The following is a 23,383-nucleotide window of genomic DNA, read 5'->3' as shown; positions in this document are numbered from 1 at the left end:
AAAAGCCACTCTTGGCTCATCAACCTAACATAACAGTGTCCACTCTCGGATCTTCAACCTTATTATCAACAGCCACGCTTGGCACATAAACCCTAAAATATCAATTGCCACACTGGATCTAACTTTCCTTAACATACAAAAGACTTCAGCCACTTATGGCTCCATTTCTACATCAACACGATTACACATTATTTATTTCTACATAGTAACATCCTTCATTTGTTGTTTCTATTTTCCAACACTTTGTCCGATTATTCAAAATCAACACCATGTCCGGCTAACTAATATAACCTAACACTCTCCCGGTATTGCCAAAAAAAAATTGTCAAAAGCACAGTCTCATCCCAATATTCTCCCGGGGATTGCCGAAATAAAACAGCAAAAGAATTCAAGGTCTACATAACTACAACAAAAGATGATCTCTACTTCAGGGCTACAGTCCATCATTTCATCATTTGATTTCTTTCTTTTCTTTTTCGACTCTGTTCAAGTTCATTAATCTTGCCCCTCATCTTCTGCATCTTCCGATCTCTGCACATAAGCTCGGTAAACATACACACTTTTGCTCTCGTCGTTCCCAATAACTACATATTTCTCCGCCCCTTCATCCCTAACTTAAAAATAAAACTTAATTCGAATATGCTTAATTAGTGAATTTATTACAGTTAAATACCACTCACTAGATGCTACAGCTACAACTACGTAACAAAAAATAACAAGTGTGAAACATGTTCTGAATTATTTTTTTGGATTTCTAACGCTATTATTAAACATATTACAATAGTAAAAGAGGATTGTTCATGAAATAGTATATTTGCTCTTGATTTTTAACTTTTTCATAAGGAAAAAATTAAGACATTATTCAAGTTTTAAACTTCGCACGCTACAAATATGTTGCCCTCTAGGCAATGGGACTAATGTGAAATGTGGACTAATGTGGACTAATGGGAAATGCGGCACTGTTAGCGGCGCTGAAAACTTATGATTCGATTCTAATATCGGTTGATGTCGATATTTTTATGTCGCTACGTAACCACCCTGGGTGCTAATGGGAGCTTAATTGGACTTGAGTTCAAAGTAGAACTATTTACCTAAGCGACCACGAAACTATGGATTCGATACTAATATCGACCCTTTTCTAGCATTTTTGATATGTAGCCCGACAGTACTCTTTTCCAGACTGTAAGAAATGTAGTTAAAATTGCTCTAGATATATCAGAATTATGTTGAAACACACACATACAGCCACTTTTATATTCTGTATAAATAGAGAGTGAGCGAGCGAGCGAGAGAGAGCGACTCAAGGCATCACCACTTCCACATTGCAAAACCATATATCAGGAATTGACATAGGCGGAACTAGAGAGGGTCCAGGGGGTGCCGGCTCCCCCTAGAAGCAAAGCTGGCCCTCCCCAGAATTTTTATACTGGATGAAAATAATGTTATTAATTTACCTCAATTTACGCATAACAACTTTAATTATGCTTGCATTCGACATGTTTAATAGTGTCTATATTCGTCCGCCTATCGACTTTTTTTTTTTAAATATGGATCTATGGTCTTGTGCCTGAATGTAATAAAATACCTGGACCAATGTGATAGTGGGCAGTATAGCGACCTCTCGACTTGCGCTGTATGCGATTTTTTTTATTTGATAGCTTCATTAATGTAAATTATTTTTGTATTCTTTCAAGTAATTCACTTATTGACGTAGTATTTTTTCTTGTTTATATATGTGTGATAAATCAGTCTTATTGTTATTATTTTATTTATAGCATACTGTAGTAATGTTTGAACAGTTACGATTCTCAGAGCAAATTATTAAGGTACACTAAAAAAACAGAAGGGAAAGAAAAAAGAAGCCGAACTCTTGAACTGCTAAACTGAAGCAATTACGCATATAATACCCATTCAAAAGTCACTATTCAATATCGTTTGTTGCTTTTCCTCCTCCTTCTTAGTATTAGTATTAGTATTATTTATGAACTGAAGTTTGTAGTTACATTCTTAAGGTATAAACTGTAATCAGGTGCGCACCCAGAAATTTTTGTTCAGAGTGTCGAAAGTTGGGAGGGGTACAATATTGCAAGACACAGACACGGCGTTATTCTGCGTCCGAGTGAACCATAAATAATTTCCAAGTAGCGTAAGTTGTGCACCATATGAACAATTTTTAGATTTTGCTTTCGAAAAGGGAGTGTATTTGTGCTATGCTACAGAAAAAAAATATGTTCCTGATAACCTGATATTTTAGTTTCTTGCTGTAAAAGTTACATGGGCATCGCAGCAATAACAAGCAGTGTTCGTAGTTTGAGGGAAATTTCCCTAATCTAGAGAAATTCTTGCGCTTACTGATTACCCAATATAAATATTTAAATTTTTCTTTGTTCTTCGGAAATAAACCAATAATAATTTCACTGTTAAGTCAAGTATAGTTTTATTAAGGAAGTGCACATATGTATGTCAAGTCACTAAGATTTCATGCGGTCCAAATTGGGTGGACTTTCCATGAGTGCTCCCTGGTACAGACAAAACACAATCATTAAATATATATATATATTTTTTTTTTGAGGGTTTGGGTCCGGTGGACCTCTTCGTGGGTGTCCCCTGGCTGTAATGATATTTCCCAACGGTTGACGCTAACGATGTAACTACAACAATATGCTTAAAAGCTCATAATGTAATTCAGGAATATCACAAGTGTTGGTATATTTTCTCTCTCTCTCAAAATATTGTGATCAATATTATTATCAATCAATTCTGCTGGTTGAATCTTTGTTTCATTAAATGTTTGTTGTTTTAATTTTTACGATCACATCTGCTTGTCCATCAGGGCCACTTATTATACGTCCTCCCGAAAATTGTAAGGTGTGTAATTTAATATTTAATTGAAAAGATAATGGGAAACATCTTTTATAGGAAAACGAGTCCCTCAAGTCCGTCTACATGTCTTATCCCGTATTGTTAATCTGCTTTACTCTAATTGTATTTTTTTAAAAAAATATTTAAGTCGTTCGGGAAGTTTGCCAACTATATTTCTACCACTGTTTTGTATACCATTGTTTCTGTTTTTTAGTTAAAAATGTTTTGTGTATAAAAGTTGATTGTATTTCTTTGTTCGCAAAGATTTATGTAATTAAACTGCAACATTAGTAAACGACAATGAAACAATTTTACACTTTACTTTAAATACATAAATGAATAAACATTAGCCCATGACTGATTTTTAAAAAGTTAGAACTTATATTATGTCACTGCTTGTATATTTATTTGTGTTTCTATAAGATGTAAGAGCAGGGGTAAAAGTAAAGGGGAACGCGGGAGGACACCGTTCTCCCACTTCCAAAACTATATACGGTGCCCCTCCAATTCCTAAAAAATGCAATGGGCAAAAATAGGCACGGGAGACGGCGTGACGTCATTCGTCCCCCTATCTTTTCAGACCCACTTTTACCCCTGTGTAAGAGTAAACTGAGAGCATGACAGTTAACGTTTACGAATAATGTATTTTCGCTCAGAATTGCTCGAGTAAAACAGTAATAGAACATTATGAGTTTCCATAATTAGATTTTAGGTAGTTATATAGTAGCATCAGAATATAGGGAATATTTCTTAGCAAATTTCTGAAAAATAAATTTTCACTGAAATGTTACACGACAGTGTTGTGTTAGAACTAAATAACTTTGTGTTGATAATGAGTGCGGGGTAAGAAAGACCATATATAACATCATAACAAGGTCTTCTAAAAGATTCTTCTAATTTTTCAGAACAAATGGACCATGCCCCCCCCCCTAGGAAAATATCCTAGTTACGCCAATGGGAATTGAATTGAAAATCTATGTAAAGACTTTCTGCTGTGGCATGCTTCATAAGGACAATTCCGGTCTGCTCACGTGACCTTTGGGGTTCATGAATTTCTTGCGAGCGTTGCGACTTTGGATTCTGTGTTTATACCCTCTCTTTATGCATCGAATAATTTTTCAAGAACATAAATGATATTAATTGAGCATAAATGATATTCATTGAACATAATAAAGTACCCACTATGTGACAAATAGCTGCAAATAAGTACACTACATAATTTATTTATTGCTATTGAACGATTTTCCTAACTTGTATTTTAACATTCTCATATATAATACAGACCTACTGTGAATACCTACCTATCTCAGATGTTATATTTTAAACATAATAATTACTATGTTCTGCAATGATTATGTTATATATATATATATATATATATATATATAACTGATGTATTTTAATGTAATTATTTTATATAATTTTTCATTCATTGCGGAAAATATAATTTTTTAAAAAGCATTGACCGTGACAGAAATCGAACTCGCAACCTTATGATGTAAGGTTCGACAGCTTACCAATGAGCTAACCCAAGGACTTTCGTAAACATGCTTCTACCAAAACATATATAACGGTTCTAAAGATAATTATGCCATTCATATCCACTACAAACGCTGTTTTTGTTCTACTTTGACTTTTAGTACTCAGGCGATAATTATGTTCTATGTCTTAACTTTCAGCATTCTTTTACATATGGAAAGATTCTTTAACTTATCTAAATGTTCAATTACGTATGGAGAGCTAATTGACAAACAAGCAGTGCTGACATTAATACAAGGTTTCGAAATATTGTATCATAAAGTATTTCAATCAATGTTGCTTTTTTTTCTACACTTGGTAACAAGTCTTATTATATTTAAAAGAAGAAAAACACATCTTCAAACTTTTTCCCGATTGCAAAGGCTGGCTTGGAGGTTCGAACCTGGTTTACTTTTTTCCGAAGATACCCGAAGTTGGACTTAGAAAATTTTTGCCTCAAATCACCAATAACGAATGCGCTCAACCTTTTTGAGACAAGGTGTACGTTTTTTCGCGCGTTACTATAGCCAGCTGTTTTACGCGCTATACTAGCCAATTGTTTTAAGGTGGTCACAATATTTATATCAGGGAGTGCAAGGGAAACGAAACGAGCCCTATATCATGGAGTACAAGGGGAACAAAACTAGCCCTGCGGGGCTTCTAACCCGTTCCTATTACTACTATTATTTATCTGCACAAAAATAAGTAAATCACTTTTTTGACTATTATTTTCATATTATTTTAATTTAAAAAGTGTTATAAAAATGTAAAAAAAATGTAAAAAAATTACTCCGCCCGGGTTTGAACTCACGCCAAAAGACATTTTCATTAGTAGCTTATTGCGCTAGCCCACTCGGCCACGAAGACCAACAGCTAATATGGTTTGATTTTTGCTATTTGAATGCAATGTGGCAAGAAATGGATAACGCCAACCAATCAGAACTGCGTTTTTCGTTCCTACTTCCGGGAGCATTACTCTCCTGAGCTAGACCTGTCGTACGATATATGCGTCGAGTAGAAAACTTTAAGATGGTTTTTCTACGTCAATTTTGCTCATTGCGCTCTGCCAGTTTGTAATATTAACTCTTTAAATGTGCACTACCGCCTTCCAAAAAATAGTTCTGAAGTTCACTTACCAAAATGTGCCTTTTCCTTGTGAGTGAGCTATTAATGGCCTTCTGTCCAGTTACCTCACCATTAAAGTGAAAATGACATAAAATGAGCGAAGGCAAACAGTACTTTCACGTCATTTATTTGTCCATGTTTTCTTTGTAGAAAAGTTATTGGATAGTTGGCTGTAAACAATATTTCCCACATAGTTTGAAATAATTTGATCAGTCCGTCATTGTAGTAAAGGGCCTAGCGGAATAAGCATGTGAAATCTGCATGAGGAATTTCTCATCTAGATTCTAAAACAAACCAAACAAAATCTGGATAAGACTTAACATTTTACATTCGAGACGGGACAAGGCTAACTCAAATTATCGTCTCGCTTTAGAGATGAGAATCCAGACGAGGCGAAAAGTATCGTAAATATTTCTCGTCTTATCTCGATTCTCGAAATAGTGTATGCCACTCTTTCAGTAACAATTGCTCTGTAGACTTAATCTTATACGTTATTTTGTTACTTTGTATTTCAGAGCTAACAGAATTACGGTCTGTGTATATATTGTTGTAGCAAAGTTTTTATAATTGCATCTGCATATTCTACAAGTTAGTTTATTATTAGTTTAAAACTTTTAATACCGTTATTAATATCCATAATAATAATAATAATAATAATAATAATAATAATAATAATAATAATAATAATAATATTATTATTATTATTATTATTATTATTATTATTATTATTAGCTGCGGCCCTCCACTTTACTAGTAAAGACGGTTATGGCCCTCAGGCTCATTATAATTGGACACCAGTGGTCTAGATGGATGTAAGGCGGACATAACGAGGAGGTCGCATCCCCGCTGTAAGTCCTCAGTTTGAGGAGAAACATTACTGTAACACGTCTGAAATTATTGCATAAAAATCACTTCAAAACAACATTTTGAAATTGAAAGGACGAAGCAGTTTATAGATAGGGATGGACGCGAGACGAGACATGTGAAATGCTAAAGTCTCCTCTTTTGTTTCGCAAAAATATTTGAGTCTCATCTCTTGTCCATCTCCATCAATAAATCAAAGAATTTTACATTTTTCAATTTTCTTTGAAGAAATGCCCTCATTCAGCACTCAGGCGGGAATTCATTTCCCAGTAAAATAATAATAAAAATAAAAAAAACAGGTACCGTATATCTTCAGATTCCGGTTTGGAGGCGGTATTAACTGCAGCAAATGAAGTTTCGTCAATGCAATTCCATTATCCGACATTTTCTCCCTATGGATATGTGCCTGTCTTTACTGGTATTTCTTTACCTTATATCAGTAACGAATTTAGAAGAAACCCTTTTTTAATAATCTCGGAATTGGGGGAGAGGAGTGGAGTTTTTAAACATAGATATAATTAACAGTATTTTTTTTTCGGTAGAAATTCCACACTTTACGGACTTCAGCCCAGAAACCCCCTTCCTGTAACCGCCACTGCTATATATAATAATAACCTACAGTATAATTCTCAAATAAATATGAATAACTTATCTGACAGTCACATTTCAGTTGCTATTTTCTTTCATTCTCTATTTAAAACGTGTCTATTATGATGTTTGTGTTTCTTATACAATATTGCTGGATTCCTCACATGTTCTATTCATATGTCTTTCATAATCAAATTTAACAGTGCAGCAAGACCTCTCGAGTATAGACATACAGAATCCTCTGCAGACGAAATTTTCAACAAATGAAGATTTTATTCCGTGCAGCGCTTCAGGGAGAACCAAAGAGAACATAATGCATAGCGATGCTTCCCCTGAACATCGATGTGAAAACATACTCGGTTGTTTATCATCGTGATCACTAATTCACCTTCGCGGTCGACCTCTAGATCGCGATGTAGCGTACATCTTCGGCATGATCGTACCCATTAGAATCTATGTGTTTCAAATTCACATGGGTGTTTGTTCCAGTGAACAGTGCCAGTATCTAAGCACTGTGTTTGTGCCACTACCGAGGGTGCGACCGCGACCTATACCTCGACATCGATCACGAGGTCTCTTCGGTAACATTTTACCGATATATGAACATTTTCATATAATGTAACAATGTTAAAATGCCATACTGTGTTGTTACTCGTAGGGATGGACACAAGTGAGTTCGAGCGAATTTTCTTTGAAACTCGATTCGACTAGAAACAGACATCTTTGAGTTCGAACCGAGAACTAGGCTCGAAAAATTTCCTCCAATTCGATTCGAATTGGAGTCGAGTCGAGCCAAATCCGGTGTGTATTTTCGAGTACATTCTTCAAGTATATTACATACACAGTATAATTATTATCAATGACACTACTACTACTACAACTTTAGTATTATTATTATTATTATTATTATTATTATTATTATTATTATTATTATTATTATTATTATTAATTATAACAACTCTGTATGTAAACATGAAAGATAGGCGGTTTGTATTTGAAAACTAAGAAACTAGTTAAATGAGAACCTCGGTAGTCGTGAAGTCTAGGAGTCAAGGACATTGTTCACTAGCTTCTGAATTTGGGTTGAGGGTCTAAGTTTAGTATTCGGTCTCGAGCCAAACACTGTTAAAAGTTATAGGGCAGTGTTGAATTCAGACATTTTCACCCGGGGCGGGAATGTCAACTACTCGGGGGGGGGGGGCGGTTGTTTTTCTGTATTTTTGCAAGAAAGCAGCAGCATATTTAACAATTCCATTCACATACACATCTTACCTAATATTGAGACTAATTGCTGATAAATATTCAATGTGAAATTATAATTTAAAAAAAAAACAATCGTTTGATTTCATCTAAAGCATTAAATAAAGACTGACAAAAATATTTTAGACCAAACTTTAACTGCTATTTACAGTAGCTATTTTTGTTATTATTTCCTATATTCAGTAGTTATTGTTTGTTACTAATGTAGAAGTTTTTAAAAAGATTTAAATTAACTCAAATATTTTTTGTCCTAAAACAAACACACACAAAAATATATTAACAAAAAGTTATCATTCTTTCTCACACTTATGATTCTAAATCAAGCATATTAGCCTTGGTTTCTTCGCTGCATACACATCAATAGTTTAGTTTACGAAATCTTCAGTAGGATTAGTGCCGTGTCGTGGAAAATCAGCGCTTGGCGCGAGAGTATACGACGGCACCCCCGTATATATGAGTGAGGTCGAGAGACCAGCCGCAAAGGTGAGAAAATTTTAAAAAGTAAACCCTGCTTTTCCTTGATTTTGAGCACTTTTCATTACTTTTTTTCTTTTATTTTATATAAAATGTGCACATGTGTTTTATTTCTCTGTTTTCTTTCCCTCTTTTCTTTTCTTTTTCCCTCCCGAATTTTGCACCCCTTACTTCGGCGCCCGGGGCCGTCGCCCCGCTTGCCTCTTCCCCATGGCACGGCTCTGAGCAGGATCTTCATCACCTTCAATAGCGATCTTTCACTTATGTACTAGTATCATATTGATAAATTCTATATAAATCTCTAATCCAGGAGGGATAACTGTTCCTCCCTGATCCCTCTAAATGACGTCCTCTGAATCTCTCCCTTTAACTTAATTATTTTTAATTAAAGAAAGGTATGTTTACTTTAACAATCGTAAAACACATTTACGTCTGTTACTTCCGATGCGAGAAATGGGATTTAGGTGCCCTATTTCAAATAATGCAAGAACTGTACATTTTCAAGAACTGAAGTCTGTTGACATCAGAGATCATATGGAATGATCGAAAGATCTTCCCTATCTTTCCTTTCCTATCTCAACCTGTGCTAGTGCTACCTACAAATATACAATATAGGGCGAGAGTATAGTACCTACTAAAATACAAACCTTTCTTCAACAGTTGGCAATTTCATGTTCTGCCAAACTCGGTCATAGCGTTAAGAAATACAAGTTTTATTGGCTATTTGGTATTCTATCTTAGATGTTACATGTTTAATATTTATATAGAATGGGTCTGCGTCATTTATGTGTATATTGAGAGATTGGATTTCGTCTGCACGTGCACGGAAAGAAAGCAAATAATTATGTGAAGTAATTTCTACATTTTGTGACTGAAATTCTTTGTTTCTCCGGGGAGGAATGCATTTTCTTCGGGGGGAGATTCCCCCAGGCTACCCCCTGAATTCAACCCTGGCACTGGCCAAATGTCTTCAAAACTGCTCGGTCCGGGTTTAGAATTGTCAACGATTCGACCAGCTCGGCTCACAGCTCATTCACTATCGACCCGAACCGAGAAGTGAGCCGAGCCAACAGCTCACCCAACGACTCGGCTAGAGCCCTCGGCTCAGTTGAGCCAAACCGAGCAGATGGCTCATCCCTACCAAGCCAGCTCGAGCTGATGGTTCACCCCAAGTGAGCCGGCTCGAGCCATCTTCTCAGTTGAGCCGAGCCGAGCTGAGCTTGTTATGAAAAATCTCTTGTGGTTTCGCTATCGAGACGAGACGAGATGCGAGCAGTGTCCCATCTCGTGAGCTACACTAAAAGTATTCCATATTACTGTTTAGCTTTCATTTCTCATGGCTTTCATTTTCCAGTGTAAACAGGCCATGATTTCAAGACGAGTTAAAACGAACGAACCATTTATCAAACTTGACTGAACCCGAAATTCGACGCGAAAAACTGAATCGGCTCGGAACTCGATTCGAGGTTATTACCTTTGACTTGACTCGAAACTCAATTTGAATTCGAGTCGAGTAGAGTTTTTTAACTTGACTCGTGCTCATCCCTATGCGTTAGAAAAAATGGTTGCTTATTATTATTCTGCTAAACTAATTATATAATAATAACAATGTTGTTATGCAAACAGAATATAGAGAAACATTACACTATAACTAATAAAATGAGAACACATGAACTGGGAAGGAATCAAAACTTGCCAGTAACTCTAAAATCGATACATGCTTTTTAAAGCTAATTTCAAACTCTATAATCAACGGGACTCTAGGATAAGCAAACTGATCTGAAAGAACTCCAATATTACATACCATCAGCAAACTATTTTCTAGTAATAAAGTAGGCCTGCTCATCAGAACACAGTTTTTTCATATTAACCCCTTACTATAAATCGTTAATTATGGCACCCTAGTTGTTGATAAATATTTTCCGCCGGGGCAGTTCAGACTGTTTACTTTTAAATTCTGTCCACTATCATCCTCAGCTCTTAAGAAAAAAGTATTCTTTCAAATGTTCGAACGGTAAAATATTTTTGTTCTCCATCTTTATAAAAACACCAATCAAAGTAAAATAGACTACCAGTATCATTGCACTCCTAATTCACTCACTGAATGTATTGATTTGGAGCTGTCAAAATCTACGACAAAATCTTCCAGGTGCTTGCAATCAGTACACGTGATTTCCCTAAGGCTGTCCTCATCTTCTAAATACAGCAAGTGGCACTAAGAACTTTATAACCAATGCCCTCAATTTCCTTCGTGCAGTTGAAACCGATTTTCCTGCGACCTATTACACAGCGACAATTAGTCTAGTGGTCTACGTGTTGAACGGCTGAGCTAAAGGACGAGGGATCGAATCTCGGAGAAGGCCATGAAAATTTTATTACTTGCACAATTATACATTTCTCCCATAATACAATGAGCATTCAAACAGTTTATGTTTCCGTGGAAAAGTAAGAATTTACTTCAAGTTAAACTTGTGAGCAGTGAAGCAAAACGAATTGGGCTCACGGTTGTCCGAATACCTGACTATTTGAATAAATCATACGACACGCCTTTAGTATGGAGTTAAAGAGCTTTCTGATACATATAAAGAAATCTCACTAACCTAAAATCCTTACGAAATAGGACCTACCAGAAGCTTCAACACCACGTCTGCGTCACTTCGGTGAACGCTGTATCGAAACTTCCTATATAAATTTCACTCACGTGACGTCTAGTTAGTTGATCGTACTTGGTTTGTTAGCTAACTATATTGAAGGGGTATAGACGAAAAATATGCAAAATCCATTTTTCAATTTTGTCAGGAAACAAAGAAAATGTGACGCCTTTATGTTTCAGAATTGTTGTACGTTTTTTTTTTTGGGGGGGGGGGTAGATTTCACTCATCTGCTGTAAATAGTAGCTACTGCTGTTAACAGTTGCTTTCTTTAATTTTTCATTTACACATCCTATCCTCTTTCAAGTTCAGTTCTACATGCCATTCCATTTAGTTTCATATATTCTGTTCGATTACATACACATTCCTCAATCCCTTATAATAGGTTCAAATTAACAAAACGGTTCTCTTACTTTCTTTCTAATAATGATGATTTAGATTGCACGAAAGTTAGTTTTAAATAAATATGCAACCAATTTGTTAATTACTACGAGCATTGAGTTCTTCCTCATTGTGTGTTAATATATATTCTTTAGTGTTTACATTCTAATAATAATAAATATTTATGCCAAACTTAGATATAATTGCAGTATACGAAGGTTAAGTGGGTAATAAAGCAGTTTAAGCCAATATCTTGCTTCAATCTCTATCGTAGATTACAATTATCGTTAAAAGAAATTGAATATTCGTATCCAAAATTGATTTTATCTAGGTAGGATGGATAGGGATGCGCACGAGACAAGATTTGAGGCTGTCTCGTCTCGACAATATGCTGTAAAAGTGATGTCTCGACTCGAAAAATGTATATTTTTCTATTGGAAGAGCTGTGTCTCGACTCGAATTTTGTCAGGAAAATTCTGTCTCGACCCGACTCTGTGCATCCCTAAGGATGGACAGTTTGAAGAACCCAGTATTCCAAAGCTGGCGGGGTAACCAACTACACCATTACGCAACATCTATTTCAGATACAACCATTATTATACACTTCATTTTCACAAGCTTCTTCTTATAATAACTATATCGATTTCCTACTTAAATTCAATTATAGATAATTTTCTTATGTAGCAGCTAATATTCATGCTATACAGTATAAAACAAGTACACATTCAATGTAAATAAATAAAAATGTAAGATATTACAGATTACTGGCATTGCGATTTAATACGATTTTAAGCAGTACATATTTTCTAAATAATTGTTCAAATTGCTTTATAAGAATCCAGATTATGAGGTACCCTAAGTTTTTGTAATGCAAAAAAATACAAATATATATATATAGGTGTATCTTATGGGTCTTCCGGTCTTGATCCCCCCACCGAATTTTTATGTTTATTCAAATAAAATATTGTAAAGTGAATGAAGTATCTTGTAGAATGTTCACATTTCCAAGAATAAAGTTAGCAAAGCCCCCCGAAATATATATATATGAATAATTTTCATTTTGGACGTGTGGTATTAGGTATTCAACTGTGTTCATATTCTCACTTTTAGCGTTTTCGTATATTAATTATGGACATGGCGGGCTAGTAAATGGGACAGGGATTTACAAAGTGACAGTTTGTCGGATAATGTGTTTCCAATCACTTCACAGTAGAAATTTATATTTATAAAAAAGTTCTCATATATTTAAAAAATAGGAAGAGAAACTTTAACTTTCCTCACGGAGGCTCGAACCGTCGCCCTTCGTTTCAGAAATGTTAGTAGTAGTACCAGTGGCGTATTTACGATTTTGTTTCGGGAGGGGCTTTCCTAACTTTCGGGGGGGGGGGCTTTGCCTGGAAATGTGAAAATTCTGCAAGATATTTCATTTATTTTACTGTACTAAGTAAGATTTCGGGGGGCTTAAGCCCGGAAGCCACCCCCTAAATACGCCACTGAGCAGTACTAAACCCGCTTGACCACAGACACAACTTACAAGAGATTGTGTTATAATATTGATAATAGAATCACCACGTTAAATTTAAGTTACAAATATGCATAATTGCAATTATTATGAATATTTATTCAAAGTAGTTTACCTAAAGCATAGAAGAGGCTTCCTAAAAAAATAGGTACAAAGTTGAATAACACAAATAAGCTATTAGTAACATACATTTTCCATAACTCTAATTTTCCACCTTAAAACAAACCTGAAATCGGGTTTATTTCCTGTTGGTAACTTTTTCGTGGTAAATCATCCGCAGCGGAATGATGTCCATCCTTCAGCCAACAAATAACTAACTCGTGTACTTTGAGCTTGTCTAGCGGTGGGCCATTAACATTGATGAACAACAAGTTAGACAACGTTTGAGCACGTAGTCTATTTCTAATATCAGTCATCTGTAAATTCATAAGGGGAAATCCCCGTTCGCACTCTGTCGTGGAAATTGATAATACTTCTACCCGATTTCTGCAACTCCTCATCGACAATCTGCTTCTTAGACTTAAGCATGATAACGATTTTTCTTGGTCAGTTTTTAAATATTCAGCAAGAAGTATAATTTCTCTATCACCATACAACATATTTTCCATATCGACCATGTCAGTTGGCTATGTTAACTCATGGAGAACAGAAACTTCATCTACCACGCCTTCGATAGGGAATCTTGTGAATAAATTATCAATTAAAGCCTGATAAATTGATGATTTCTTACTTGTTTATAAATTTAATTTTTGCAATTACACATGAAGGTTTGATGCCATTACCAAGTTCCCTCCCCCGTCTAGAAAGCGAAAGAGAACCGAGGTTCCTGGATCGTTCAGAGGTGAATGGGAATTTCCCTCCTTCTTCCCCTTCAATTACTACACTGTTGTTTGCCATGTGCCAAATTACGATGAATTTAAATTAAATTATCATAGTATAATTATTTCCTTGTTGAATTATCAATACTTTTCAGTGGAAACAAGGATGAAATTTGAAAGTTCGAAATCAAGGTAAGTAGACCAACGTAAAGGGAAAAAAGTGTAAAATTTTCCATATAATTATGCGTACAATCCAAACTTAAAATTTTCGTGTAATTAAGCTTACAGTAAAAATTTTATGCCTATTTTAGTCACAAGTTTTGGGTTGATTGCCCTGTGCTGTAAGTGCTCCATATAATAAACATAAACTTCAGCAATTATTATAGTAGAAAGCAATGTATATATGAAGCCAAGCACTGTATTTTTTGTTTCTGTTTTTTTTTTTTTTTTTTTTTTACTTAAATAACCGATCGTTTTCGATCATTTTTACAAACCAACTCTCTAACAATTTTCCATATATAGAAAGTGCCCCCCCCCCTCACATAAAGGAGAATTTTGAAAAATTCTATTACACATTCTGTTTATTTTCAGTAAACAATTAATACACTGAATCTCAGCTCCGTAACTTAACGGCGTGCGAGATACTCATTTTTTTTTCTCGCAAAAATTCGAATCCTCACTACCTCCTTAGGATATCATGCATTATAATGAAAGCAATATAACATCCCAGTTTGGATTAAGGCCTAACTATATACCAAAAGTCATTTCATTTGACTTTGCAATTTGACCGTGATGATCAGGCAACATAGTTACATTCAATTTTTTTATATAATAATTTATATATTACAGTGATTCAAAAAATATTTTTTCCAGTAGTTAGCTCCTCTATAAACTCAGAGATCTCGAAAGCCAAGTAGTAGTATAAGTCCTATTGCTATTATTACAATTAAAAATAACAATATCCAAAAGTGTCTGAAGTTCTTTTTTCACTTAGATATACTCACCTCAGGTAAGTAGACAGAAACAAGTGGAAAAGGATGGGAAATGAAGGTCTTGAAAGTAAAACGAAGACAAATTTACCAGTCTTCAGAAGATACTGTCTACAATGCAGTGAGCAGAGAGGGTCGGTAGATCATACTGAGTCGGTGGGTCGCAGTGGGTCATGGTGGGTGGTGGGTCGCAGTGGGTCACGTTGGGTAGTGGGTCGCAGTGGGTCCCGGTGGATGGTGGGTCGCAGTGGGTCACGGTGGGTGGTGGGTCACACGCTGTTGACCCACGACCCACTCAGAAAACTTGACCCACTTGACCCACTGACCCACTCCATCTCTGGCAAATAGTAATCGACAAATGCAATATATTGTGGTAATTAATGTATTGTTAAGACATAGTAAGAACATTTAGGATCCGACTCAAAGTGTGTATCTATATGGGATCGAAATCTATATGGGATCGAATTATTTTGTTAAACATAAACAAGGCAAACCCGTAAGTGCAGAAGAAAAGCAAATAGTTTATCAAACGATATCAACGTTGTTCAATTCACTTGAAGAAAATTAAGACTTTAAGTAGCTAATTTTCGTGTTCTCATAAAATAGTATGTATACATTATTTATTTACTTTGTAGTACTGAAGTAACTATTTGTATGTTCGCATGCTATATAATGTAAGAAAGCGCATCAAGAAATTGAACTTAAGTAGGAAAAGTACCATCTGTTTTCATGGATATGCGGCGTAATGATTTAGGTAATAGATGAAAAAGAAATAATCTCCCATGATGATAAATATGCTTGCTGTTACATACCAGAGCTATCTCTTTATCGTTGATAATTTGACACAATTTATTGTAGTTTTATCTGTAATCACAATTTGGACAAAAATAACAATGTTCAGTTGTTCTTAAAGGAGGGAGGATTATATAGTATTGGGTATTTTGCCCCATATCGCTGCAATTGTGTGAGAGTGAGACGAGTAATGCACATCCCAGTGGCAGAAATATATGCATGCACGTGCTGCAGCAGAAATATTGCGGGAAACAGAGTAAACAATTTCCTCTTCACCAATCAGCAGTCTTGCCCGCAGTGATACAACGCCAAGTTACGCGGTTTGTTTTTAAAGGGTGCAAAGGACTGTGAAAAACGCTTTAGACACGGGGAATTTGCTTAGCTTTCCCCCTTAGAAATAAACGTTTCGTAAGTAACAAACGTTCTATGTCTGACTTATGACTGCCTACATTTCTGTGTGGCTCTGTGGATGAGTGAGTAGACCCGTTGCTTCGAAATAGTGAGGTTGATGGTTCAAGTCCTGCCCAGGCCAGTCCATTTTTTTCATTGTTTGTTTCCCATATCTGATGATGTTTCTCCCCCTCTGTAATCATCTGATACTCTCAATTGAGTTCTCCACTTGAATTCAACAATTGGTAGTGGGATGCTCTCAAGTTCGGGTGAGCTTTTACATGTCTACTTACAAAATCAAAATTTTCGACAAAATATGGATGCTATCCGATCATTTTGTCTCAAATTCTAAATTTGCGCATGTGACTGTATCTCTCTTTCATCATATTTGCATCTCTCGTTTTCCAAGGTCATCAGCTATGACATAAGATGGCTTGGGAGCAAAGATTGAAAAGTGCTATACCATAAAAGTGCTATACCAATGGGCTCACTCTCACTAAGCATTTGATTAAATGTATGTGTTTTCACACTGATGGAGGGGGGGGGGTATCCGCTCTTCCTACCCTCCTGAAGTGACAGGATATTTATTCAGACTCTGCAAAGTCATTTCAGATCAAACGACAGAAAGAGTGTTCATTCCAACAGCAACAGGATTGGACTTCATTTTTTTGTTTCAACTTATCTCCACAAATAGAACAAATATCAAGTAATATGTTTGCCATAAGAAGTAGATTCATTTCATTTAGAGAAATGATGCTGTAGACGATAGTGGGAATTTCGCCCAAGTGTACGGGAATTTTCAGTGCCTGGCGTTTATGCCACCCGCCTTCCTTTACAGCTAATTTGGTTGCATACTCCCCGGCAAATGCTTCGGACTCAACTGGTGAAGCACTTTAGCCGTAAACCTCCATATGGCTGTACCATTTAGAAGTGTCTTTCGCTGTACAATTTTTTACCCGATAAACTTAATTTGGATGGGAGGTATAAAGAAGCAACCTGGCTGGAATAGGCTTATGAACATTATTTGCAGCACCAAGCATTCTTCTGAATCTACATGTGTTATGGCAGTACCATTTATAAATTTAGACCCAAGTAATATGTCTACCATCTATTCTGCTTTATCTTTTGCTGCAAATCAATGTAGAAAAAGAAATCAATCTTGCATTGCTACTTTTGACCAACCATTGTATCTGAAAGCAACAGAAATCGTAGAAAGGTCAGATCCTAATAGTGACTTATCAAAGGTTATTCTTAGGTTAGGTGGATTTCACCTTTTAATGTCTTATATGGGATCAGTGGGCCGCATAATGGAAGGAGTGGCTTGCAAAATCTATGGGAAACTGTTTATGGTTCAGCAACTGTTAATCAGATGTTAAGTGGGCATGCATATTCTAGAGGAATAAGAGCTTATTGTTTAACTGCAGCGTCTCTCATTACGGTAATGAGGGAAGAATATCCAAAGATTGAAGAGGACTGCAAGAAATTAGAAGACACATGTCAGCAGCTTATTGACAAGGAACTGGATTTCGAGCAAATTAACCTGGATGATGAAGTTACAGAAACTGTTTTAAACATTGAAACAAATTTTGAAGAGATAAAATAATCTAGCAGGACAGCAAAGCTTTGGCTAAATCTAATTAAGTGCATAGATCTTATGTTGAAATTTATATTTGCAGAAAGAACTGGCAACTGGAACATGCACTTGAGTACAGTAGTAGACATGCTTCCATACTTCCATGCTGCAGGCCACTTGCCCTATGCTAAATCCGTGCATTTATATGCTCAGCATATGTTGAAACTCGAATTTAAACTATCAAAAGAAGAATACGAATTATTTACCAAACAAGGTTATTTTACCGTTCGCAGGAATGGGAAATATTGGTCAGAAACTTGGACAGACATGATAATAGAACAATGCCTGATGCGTCCTATGAAAGCTGTGGGAGGTCTGACGCATGGAAGAGGAATAACAGATAGTACTTTGTCAAAATGGATTCATGGAACACCGTACTGTTTAAAGATACAAGAACCCTTAGATAAATTTTCAGGAACAGCCTTAAATTTTACTGAACAGCATGTTGAACTGCGGGAATCAAGGAAAGAAGGAGATAACAAGGACATTGAGAAATTTACATTTTGGCTGAGACAGCACAGCCCTTTTACCAAGCTTTCAGGGGATCTCGTGTCTTTACATTCCGGCTTTGTGTCAAATGATAGTGTTAACAGTGATAAAGTTTATTAAGTGGGTTTGACAGCTATGGAAAAAATGAAAGGTAAGAGTTTTGGAGAGCTAAAATTGAAAAGAAAAGACATGGTAATTACTCAAGCCAGTCATAAGTCTGTATCGGTTCGATCATTAAAAGTGAACATAAACCCACAACAGCATTTTAGTAGAATTTTATGTGTATGTGACAGCCCCAATAAACTGAAAATGTATTTAGAATATGAATTGTCTTCTGTACCTCCATCGATTTTTGATGATACTTATCTTCGGAAAGGAACTAAATCGTCTATAGTTAAAGCATTTTCAGAAAGAATCGTTGAGCAACCATGCTTAGAAGATGCTGGGATAGTTATCGCTGGAGGTTTTCTTCTTCATTATGTTTCATGGCCTAAGGATGCTACATATGGAGATATTGTTACGAACTATTGCTCATTTGTACTGTCCACGTATGAAAATAATTGTACGGTGGTGTTCAATGGTTATCCAGAAGAGGCAACTACGAAAGATGAAGAACACCAAAGGAGGACACTGAAATATTCCTCATGCGAAATACAGTTCGACGAAAATAATAAATGTGTCGTAAAAAAAGAACCTTTTCTTTCCAAGAGAAAGAACAAAAAGAAATTGATTGAATGCATATGTAAAGAGTTGCAAAAGGTTGGATTAGCAGCAGTTATAGCTGAAGAAGATGCTGATACTGAAATTGTAAGGACTGGAATTGGCAAACTTGATACCTTTTCCAGAGTGATTGTTGTTGGAAATGACACGGACATTTTAATATTGCTAGTTACATTAGCACCAGAGAAGAGACCCATTTTCTTTCGAAAAGATGTTGGAGGAAAGAACCCGTCAAGCACTTGTTTTGATATCGATAAATTGAAAAGATCCAACAAAAATATGGACAAATTTCTCCTTTTTGCCCATGTTATTTCTGGCTGTGATACAACTTCGTCATTTTTTGGAATTGGAAAAACAAAAGCAGTTGAATTAATTTTTAAAAAAACACAGAGGCAAAATGTGAGGCAGAAAGTTTCCTGCAACAAGATGCACCAGAAGATACTCTTGTCGAGTATGGAGAAAAGTTTGTTCTTTCAATGTACGGGCTAAGTAAATATTCAACTTTAAACGAAGCTCGTTATTTCAGATTTACAAGACTAACTGCAAAGACTTCTTTGAAGTCAAACTTTGATTTAGCTAAATTACCACCAACCTCAGAAGCGTGTCGTCAGCACCTCTTCAGAGTGTACTTACAGGTGTAATTGTGGTTAGGGAACAAACTTAATCCTACTGATTGGGGTTGGAAACATGAATATATTAAAGAAAGTGATGGAAAAAGAAGAGTCTTAAGACCAATACTAAGTATGAAACCTTTTGCTCCTGATGACCTCCTAGCAATAATTTCATGCTCTTGCAAGGCAGCGTGTGGAGATTATTGTCGCTGCAGAATATCTGACTTTACCTGTTCAGCTATGTGTGAGCACTGTAATGGGTTATCATGCAACAATGTATAATACCTCAATACAATGAAGATTTTGAAGATCAATTACACGAATAATCTGGCTTCATTTTAAAATGAATATTAGAAAACATTGCACACAGTATTCTTAGGTTATAGTGGTGGGTGGGTGATCCGTGATGCTGTTCTTGTTATGAATTTATTTAAAAGTATAGAAATTAAAATAAACTCTTAGTATAAGAAAGCTGCCGGTTGTTGCCAGTCCGGGACACGGCGGGTCCATAGGTGGTGGATAATGGAAAGCCCAATATGAAGGTAGGGAATAGTCCCCTCGAACCAAAACTGGCGTTTTCTGATCTTATTCCTATGAGGCTTGAAGCATATTCTTATGACGTTCAAAGCTACATTACTCAGCTCTGGCTTTACGTACCGTGACAATATATACCTCGTTTTAAAGCTTAGACTTCAATCTAAAACTTTCATTTGAAACATTTGTTTACTTTGCCTCGTAGAAAAAAATTAAAGGGAATTTTCCCGCCAAAAAATTGTTGTTTTCTCTTTAAAACACAATTGCCACGAAACTATACATTTCTCGAGAAAAATGAAAGACACCTTTTTTTAGCTTAACATTAGACAAAGAAAATAAAAAAATGCGAAGCATTTGCTCCACTGGTTTCGGAGTTATGGCTAATTTTCTGAGAGACGGCAAATTCACCTTTAAGGGGGGCTGGGGGGGGAAAGCACAAGAAGGAGAACCGGGGACTTTTGGGAAATTACATGTCTAATCATAGTCTATCAACAGGAAAAAAATCAGCTCTCCGGAAATTTGTTCCGACACAAAACCTATTTTGACTGGGCTAATAATATACCTATGGTCGCTAGTGAATAAATTGGAAAAAACAGGATCGCTTCTGAGTGAGACAGGGAAGCATTGGACCCTGTAGGCAGCTCTTGTGGAAAATGTCAATTATCGAATCCTTAGGTCGCCCAAGAAATCTCTACGTTGTTTGTCGCAAGAAATCAGCTGTAGCTATTCAACATAGGATTTTTGGGTGTTACCGCTAACACTTAATTTGTATTCTGCAATTTCACTTCAAAAATCCAAAACCTCATTCCAATTGCAAGGTACACTGACGAATATTTGCTGTTTTTCTTGAGGCGTGGCCGATATTACCCCGGAAGAATTTAAACCAGTAAACATAGTTCCATAAATCTCTCATCCTTACTTGATCATTTGTCACAAACCACATGAAAATCGGACTTCAGTTAGAAATTCTAGACCCAAATGAAATACGTGAATTTTAAAAGAATCACTCTGTATATGCAATGTTCCTAATTAGATTCTAAAAATCATCAAAAACCGTTTTTGTTTTTTAAGTTTGTAACCAATTAACGATCGTTGTTTACATAAAATCATCTAGATCCAAAGAAAGAAAGGAAGAAAGCAAGATAAAAACAGGAAACGTTGAAATCAACCTCCGGATATTTGTTTAGATTTTATTCCTCTTTGTGATAAGCCTTCCGGTATGCAATTTAGCAGTTTGAGAAATTGAAACTCTAAGAAAAGGGAAACAAACAGCTGCGTTGAATTACAGCAGACATAAGTTAAATAAGACATTTCTCAATACTAGATCAAGCAATGTTAATAATGACACTTTAAAAGGAGAATAATTCCAAGTCTATTTCACATTTACTGCCAGGTAGAAAACGATAACACAGTGACCCTAACGATCTCTATATATTAACGTATGTGATTATGAAAAGTGTGTATGCATTACAAATTTATGGATGCACATGTACAATCCAACGTTGAAATCTATTCGAAGTCATCATATCGTTTTCTTTCCTAAGATCTCATCATATCCTTTCTAAAGAACCCATAACGAGAAGTGTGTGAATGTAATCTTAACTTATGGTGAGAATACATCGCAGAAATGGTTGTCATTGCCGTTTGTAGTTCTGTGAGAGTGAAACAGTATAAGAAGATAATACGTTTGGTATTTGCATCCGGTGCAAACAAGAACTTCAGCATTGTCTTTGCTGGGAATACACTTTCCTCGCTCTATTGTAAAGTGCTCCTGCTACAAGATCAAGGTGGGTGTACTTTCATATTATCTCTCTTCATTTTGAGGTTTTTTTTTTTTTTTAATATTTTTTTGATTTCTATTCTACTTCTATTGTTTCATGTCAATATTTTCCCATAGAGAAAGTAGTTACAACAACATGAATAACACATGTACCATGAAAATGTTTATTATCTGAATCTATCTTAGGTAAACCAGTAGCATAACAAGTATTCCTTTCCCTCATCCACAAATTCCATGTTTAGTCGTACATGATCCAGACTTCAATTACCGAATGGACATGTTCAATTAGCGTTAGACACAGAGAACCAGGGCTGGATTGTAACATTCCAGCGCCCTACGCTATACTTCGAAGTTCCGCCCTATCCCTCCTCCCTCCAAAAAACGAAGTAATGTAATATACTTCTGTTTTAATACTTGAAGAACATTTCATATTTTGACGAGCTTTTAGATTTGTTAAAAGTTAAAATGACAAAATTGTCGTTGATAATGGATCCAGTGCTCAATCGCGACTACACCAAGTCATGTTGTTCAGTACATGTTTATACGACAGGACCAAAAAAAAAAAAAAGTTACTTTGTTGGTTTTCAGTTTAACGTCATTTTCAGCAGCGAGGCTATATGAGACGGAACCTAAAGATGGTCAATTCCGTAATTTTTACTTTCCGGAATCCGAAAAGTAAAATCGGAAAAAATTCCGATGTTGGAAAAATTCGGAGTTAGGAAACAATCCGAAATTTAGAAGATTCCTATTTCGGAAAAATTCCGGATTTTTCCGAATTTCGGAATTTTCCTGAAATCCGGAAAGTAAAAATTCCGATTCCGGAAAATTTTGGTCATCCCTAGAAATAGTCCATTAGCGACTTGGCTGTAGGCGAGTACGATAGTACAGACATATCCTGTATTGCTTCACGGACACCGGGGTGATATGAAGGCAGAACATTAGCGGAAATGTTAATAAATGCAGAAACTTATGCCTTAATGTTAATATTTCGAATTGCATTGAAAGACTCAAATCATACGACTCTCAAAGGTTGCATTTGTAAACTCAACTATTAACTTTGGTATCTTTAGCACTCACAAATATTTTAGTACAAATAGAGGAAAATTAAATAAACCTTAGGGCACCAACGCCATAAAGTGTAAAATGAATGGTAATGCGTTAGAAAAGCGGACAAAATTAAATAATTCAGGGGTAATACTGGATCATAAGTTAACTGTCATTTTTGGGAATAAATATTGAAAAAAAAATTGTATTGTATGTAATAATTCCTATCTTATCTTATGTTTTATTATAACAAATACAAAGGAAATTAATAATATAGAAGTATGAATAGTTTTGTTGAAAGTATATAGGAATATCATTGTATAGCATGGAATCATTTT

The 23,383-nt window shown here is 35.7% G+C and overlaps 1 protein-coding gene across 5 annotated transcripts in view; it reads right to left on the bottom strand.

The window, feature by feature from the left end:
- LOC145677680 (protein GVQW3-like) overlaps positions 1-23,383 on the bottom strand; it is a 127,144-nt gene that overhangs the window by 67,494 nt on the left and 36,267 nt on the right. The gene's annotated exons all lie outside the window — the stretch shown is intronic.

Source organism: Thermobia domestica, chromosome 2 (genome assembly GCF_964235325.1).
Source record: "Thermobia domestica chromosome 2, izTheDome1.hap1.1, whole genome shotgun sequence".
In the NCBI taxonomy this organism is placed as follows: Eukaryota; Metazoa; Arthropoda; class Insecta; order Zygentoma; family Lepismatidae; genus Thermobia; species Thermobia domestica.
Note: the sequence above shows the minus strand (reverse complement) of the source record. Positions and strands in the feature narration are given on the sequence as shown.